Source organism: Mustela putorius, unplaced genomic scaffold, assembly GCF_011764305.1.
Source record: "Mustela putorius furo isolate JIRA1106 unplaced genomic scaffold, ASM1176430v1.1 tig00000129_pilon_pilon_pilon, whole genome shotgun sequence".
NCBI lineage: Eukaryota > Metazoa > Chordata > Mammalia > Carnivora > Mustelidae > Mustela > Mustela putorius.
In genome coordinates this window covers 18359471-18365821 of record NW_025421290.1, presented here as the reverse complement: position 1 = coordinate 18365821, position 6351 = coordinate 18359471, and positions in this window count along the sequence as shown.

Below are 6351 nucleotides of genomic sequence, written 5' to 3'. Positions count from 1 at the left end.
CAGACTTCCTGAATTCAAAATCCTGGCTCTCACAGTGGTTGCTCATCTCAGGGGAGCCACTTGTCCCAGACTCAGTGTCCCCATCCATAAAACGAGGATAACAGTACTAGCCTTGTAAGGTGGCTATGAGGGTTAAATGAGATAATGCTTACAATGTGCTTGACCTCAGGCCCTCGTGAACAGCCAGGTGCCAGCTGTCATTATCTACCCAAGGCACGTGACCAGGGCTGACTCTAAGATGGAAAAATCCAGCTCCTGCAACCAGCCTTCCCTGGAGTATGTGAGAGCGGACATCGCGGTATCCCACAAATGCCTCCCACCCCTGAGATTTGCCCTGTCTTACAACACAACGTGAATTAAAAGACAACAAGGGGACCCCAGGACTGGACTGACATACTCTTTAAAACCAAACAGGCACCTGTGAATTCCTTAGATCTGCTGTCAGCCCAAGCAAGGCTCTGCCATTCCCTCCTCCTGCTATTCTTTGGCATCTCTGAACTCTGCCCACGGTGGTGTTGCTCAGAGCAGGGTCCTTGAGCCATGCCCAGGGTGCTTGTTGAAAGGGTTTCTGGGCGCCTGCCTCTCTGACCTAAAGCGTACCATGGCTCACCACCCAGAGTCCATCTACTTAACAGGCCCTCCCACGTGGTTCTCATGCACTCAGCTTTGACCCCCAAAAGTAAAATAATCCAGAGAACAAAAAGCTATTGGAGGAAGTGTGAGACACAGCTGAACTGAATTAGCAAAGTGGGTGTGAGGTCAGGCCCTTTAAGGCTGCACTTGGGAGAAAGGTGGGGGAAAGGAGAGGGGCTTGGTAAGCCATGTGCTTGATAAGACTGCCCTGATGGCGTTTCCCTTTTCCCAGTGGGGCTCTCACCCTCTTGAGGGCTGCCTAGCCGCCCGCTTTCGAAGCCCCCAGCATGGGTGATGGTTTGGGGCCGCACCCATGGCTGTCCCCGTATCACACACTGGCTGTCCTCTGGTTGCTAGGCAGGTCTCTAGGCCAGCCGGAGCAAGGCTGTCTCAGACCCGTTAGCCAGGCTCTGCTATGGATAGCCTCCGGGAGCATGAAACTAGAGCCTTTCTTGGTTCCAAACAGTTTCGCTAGACTGAGGAGGAAACCCAGGTGGGGAGAAGGAGTTTGCTGGCCCTGGTAAGAACTGGGGCCCTTTGGAAGCCCTGCTAGGTCACGAATGAGCAAAGACAGAATGTCTTTCTGTGTGTGGGGTTATTAAGGCATGGACTAACTTAATTAATACAGCGCCAGGCTTTCCTGGGGAAGGGATAAACAAAAAATATTTACTGAATTCCTGAGGTGGAAATCAAATTGGCCAAATAACCCATTCCTGGCCAAGTTTGAATAAGCAGGCTGACGTGTGCGCAGGGCTGGAATGACAGCATCAGGCAGGCCTCCTCTTGAGTTCTGGAGGCCTTCCCGGCAAAGGATCACCACCAGCTGGTGAGTGTCCTTATGGCTTCATCAGGGTCCTGGTGGGGCCGGGAGCCGGGCAGCTTCCGAGCTAGTGCCTGATGGGTTAGGCCCCTGGCTTTGAGTGTGCCTCCTGGATTGGCTCTGGGTGACACCGCACTGGACAGGAGAACAGGAGGACAGCGATAGCACAAAGTGCCATTATAAGGCGTCAGTGTGACAGTCCCTCAGCTGTGCCTGGCACTCGGTAAGTACTCACATGTTAGTAGTTCCTAGGTCCTGTCCTAGGCTGTGCAACCATTAGAGTTTTGTTGAAACATGGAACAAGTAAAACCCATCCTTCAGTGCATTTCATTTTCATCGGTAAAAGAAAGGAAGTAAATACAGGTTGAATACGAGAGGTTGGTAACAGGCTTGTTTTCTGTTGGAACTCAAGCAAGACCACAAGTCTCACTACCTTTTGAAAAACTCTGGACTTGGGAAATGAAATACACCCTTGCTAGCTGGGTTGGAGCCATGAACTATTACCATATTAGTTCCTTCACCCTGTGTTCCATCCTGGCTTTACTTTGGATTTCTGCACTGCTGGTGGCCCGTGCTGGGCCCTGCACAGGAATCCTGCAAGCCCGTCACATGCCCGCTGGCTCTGTCCTGCTCAGGCCTGCTTCTTATAGTGCTTAAGCCCTTGTTCAGCCTTCCCTCCCCAGGGCCCCTTGAGCTGAGCTGCCTGGAGAGGTGAGGTGGGGACAGACTAGCCTGTTGTCTCCATGTGGTCTGATGACTAGACCCCAGGGCCCGCACGCGCTAGCTCATGCTGGCTGACGTGTGTGTACCTTGTGCATGCACACACACCCAGCGGGATGGGCGTGTCTAGAAGAGAGCCCAACAGGTGGCCCTGGACAGTTCACAACCAGCTGGGCAGGCTCCCTCCTGTGCCCTGCGCTGGGTGCCAGCTGCACCAGCAGGCCTGTTCTGTCTGCCAGGGCCCATTTAGGGTTGTTTTCCTCTGTGTCCATGGCAGAAGCGGGGCCCTTGTGTACCGATAGCCTTCTCCAAGCAAGACTGTCCAGCATAGTCTCTGTTAATTTTTCCCAGTAAATTAATGGCCAGAGGGGGTGGCAGGGAAGAAAAATTAAGGATCCAGTGTCAAGAAATCTGTGCCAGAACCTTCCACTCCAGTGCTGAACGTGATGAGGGTTTGAGCGTCCTGCCAAGGGAAACAGAAACTAACAGCTACCATAGCAGGCCAGCTGAGAAGGGTAAATACTCCATAGGCTGGCTCCTGCAAGGGCCCAGTGAGCCATGCAGAGTCTGGGTCAAGAAACAAGCCAATGGGTGTGCAGACGTGCCACCCACACCCTCAGTCACCCCCAGCTGGAGGAGGACAGCTGGCAGTGGGGCTCCCACGCACATGCCTGAGAGCCTCATTGTTTCCTATCTCCCAGTGCCATCAACAGCTCACAGGTGGCAGGGCAGGTCTGGGGCTAAAGGACAGTGGCTGCTGGCTTGGGGTCAAAGGCCACAGCAAGGCCAGCCAGCCAAGAGAAGGAATGTCACGTCCACAGCAAATACCTACCACAAAGCCAGTGGGAGACTTCAGGTAGAGGAACTCTGGTTCAAACAACTTGACTAGGTCTCCCACCCAGGAGAGGAGTCCAAGACTGGCCACTCGGCACAGGGCCGCTGGGAGCACTTCGGTGGGCATGTCTAGCTGGCAGCTCCTCCGAGGCCAGGGCCTGGTCTCACACTTGCTGCCTCCTCGCCATCACAGTACCTGGCCTCGCACGGGTCACCCTCTGCACACAGAGGTGGCATGCCAAGGGACCCCAACATCTGGCACACGTGCATTCCTGTGCACTTGTTGGCTGATTCCTGGGTTGCCTCTGGAGGAGTTCAGCCCCGAGGCTGTGAGCAGCAGGTGTCTTGAGCCCAGCACTATGGCAGGCGCTGGGGATACTCAGGGCAGCTGAGGAAGTGCGTGCCCTCCCCTCAGGAAGCTCAGAGGAGGTAGAGACTGGACTCGAACACATGGCACAGGATACAAGTCTACACTCCAGATGCTGAAGTAGTTTTGAAGCCAGGCCCTCCACGAGAGAGACTTGGTGTGCAGAGGGGTGAGGGACAGGGCCAGGCCCTCGCTTCCCAGGCTCTGGTGTGCCTTCCTCCCTCCCCACAAATGCCTCGTGGAGGCTTTGGGTGAAGGGAAGATGGGCCAGAGCCTCCACTCTGCATGGACAGGATCCCTCTGCCCATTCCACCACAGTCACTAACTGCCTTGGTACCCAGGCTGTGGCAGCCACTGCTCCCAAGAGAGGGGACAGACATGATGGTGGAGCCCAGCAAAGCATCATCCTAGGTTCACTTCCCAGGTGAACCACATAGTTCTCCTGGGTACTCATTCCATCATCACCATTGTTATCACGCTCCAGGGGTGCGCCTTGCACGACCCCCACACTATCCTGCCAGGTACTGGTAAGCCTGCCTGGGGGCAGAGCCCCCTGCAGTCCTAGGGTCCCCTGGCCCTGCCCTCGACAAGGCTGTGACATTTAGCCTACCCTGACTTGGGAGCCGACAGCCTCGGCTCCTGTCACCACCTTTGTCGCATCCGCCCAGGCCATCACAGGTATAGCAGACGACAACATGAAGTCTCACATCCAAGAGCACTGGCATGCGATATTTTTTATTCCAGAAAGAACCGAATGATATCAAAGATTGAGAGAGTGGTATACCAAACCCTAACATACCCATTCTCCAGTGTCGACGATTATCAACATGCCACACTTCTTGAAAGAAAAGGGATGGCAAAATACATGATTATGATTTTTTTTATTAGTATTTTCTAAGTAAGGAAGTGTGGAGACGTCACAAGGGACACAGGAACCAGCTGAGAGAGTTAATGGCCAAAGCCAGAACAATGTAAACAATAAAATGAACAACACAGTATGGAACAAAACCCAGAGTATAAAATCAATACTCCTGAGTCCATACTAATAGACACACATGATTGTATAAATAAATGGAGAAAAGACAAATGTCCCACAGAAAAATTCCAAATAATTTATGTAGATGCTCCACCTTCAAGGGTGTGGGGGAGAACTCCATTCCTGTGGCGTGGGCCAGGCACACGGACATCCTACTAAAGAGGACAGTCTGGAAAGGGGAAGACTGACTCTCACAGCAGGGTAACCGGACACACACTGTTCAGCCAGCTGCTCAAGGCTAAGAGCCGTGCGGACACAGCCCCTTGAGGGGATGTGAAGACAGGGCGCCTGCCTCTGGGGCCTTCCTTCCAAAACCCACAGCCCCAGTGTATTGGTTTTCACAGAAATCCCAACTGAGGGACACTACGAAATACCTAACCTCCTCAGAACTGTCAAGGTCATATAAAACAAGAGTCTGAGAAACTGTCGCAACCAAGAGCAGACTAAGGAGGGACTTGACAACTAAATGTAACGAAGTATCATGGATGGGATCCTGGGACAGAAAAGGGGGATCAGGTAAAAACTCCGTTATTTAACTGAACTATGGCCTTGACTTAGTAGTGATGTATTGATACTGGTTCATTCGTGTGGAAATGTTCCATACTAAGACCGTAACCGTAGGGAAACCGGCTTCAGGGGTCTATGGGAACTCTGTCTACTGTCCTTGCAATTTGTCCCTCAATCCAAAACTATCCTAAAATAAGGTTTTCTTTCAAAATGTGTTCTTCTGGTTATTTTGCAGGAGTCGTATTTGTGCAGGAGGGGCAGAGGGCAGGGAAGTTTCCCGTGAGGCCCGGCTGGCGAGCAGCACTCTGTCCCCGCCGGCCTGGATGTTCTTGGATGTACCCAAGAAGTGGGAGGGGAACGTCGGCCACCTGGCCTCGCTCTCGGAGCCTCCTGCACCAGCTGGTAGAAAGCAGAGGCGAGGTTATTGCCGGGAAGTGGAAGAGGATGTCCAGGAACCAGTTAGGCGGGCCGGGCCAGGCCAGGGAGGGCAGGCTGTCTTCAGGGCTGCGGTCTGCTCCCAGAAAGATTGACTCACCACGACCTTGCTTGGGAGTCACTCGGTGTCACACTGTGCACTTGGGGTGGCACCCCTGTGGTGCGGGGAGCATTGCTCTATACCAAGGACTTGGCAGAGTGGGAGGTGGCTTAGAAGGGTGAGGTGAGCCTGCTGCTGCTGTTGGCTGTCACTGTCCTCGTTCTGTTAAAAGATGGGGACAGGCATTTGTGGTCTCAGTCGTCCAGCCCTGGAGGTAACCCATGTGTGTTTAACTCCGGCCCCCGTTCCCGAGACCACCCATTTCTCCTTCCTTTAAACACCTAGGGGGACGGACACACATGGGCTAGGAGGCAGCGAATATGGGGTCAAGTTCAGACTCCACTATTCATTGGTAACAAACACGGGTGATTCACTGAAGCTCTCTGCCCTGCTTCTACAGCTATAAAATGCAGATAATCCAGCTGCCTCACCCACCTCATGAGGCTGAGTCAAGGATCAAATGAGACAAGGCAGGAGATCAGGAGGAACTCTCGTAGGGGTTATTCTTTGGATGGATGTGGCACAGGTGGTCAGTGCCCTGCAGCAGGTAAGGACTTTGATGCCCCGGGGGCTGATATGGGCTAGAGTTTCATATATTTTAGGATGCTTTTGGTTGCAAGGAATAGTAAATCCAACTCAGGTTGGCTCACGTAGCTGAAAAAGCCAGAGACCAGGCAAGCTGCAGGAGCGATGTGCTCAGGGCTCTGGCCATGTTTCTCAGTAAGTCAGGGAGTCTGTGCGTACTGCTTCTAAGACTGGCTTCCTTCTAGGTAGGAAAATGGTTGTAGGAGTCCCAGACCACACATTCCCTCACAGGAGAAAGGTGCTTTTCCTCCATCATGTAATGTCCAGAGCTTTCTCCCTCTCTGGTCTGTTTCAGGCCATTGCTTGGCCCCGCA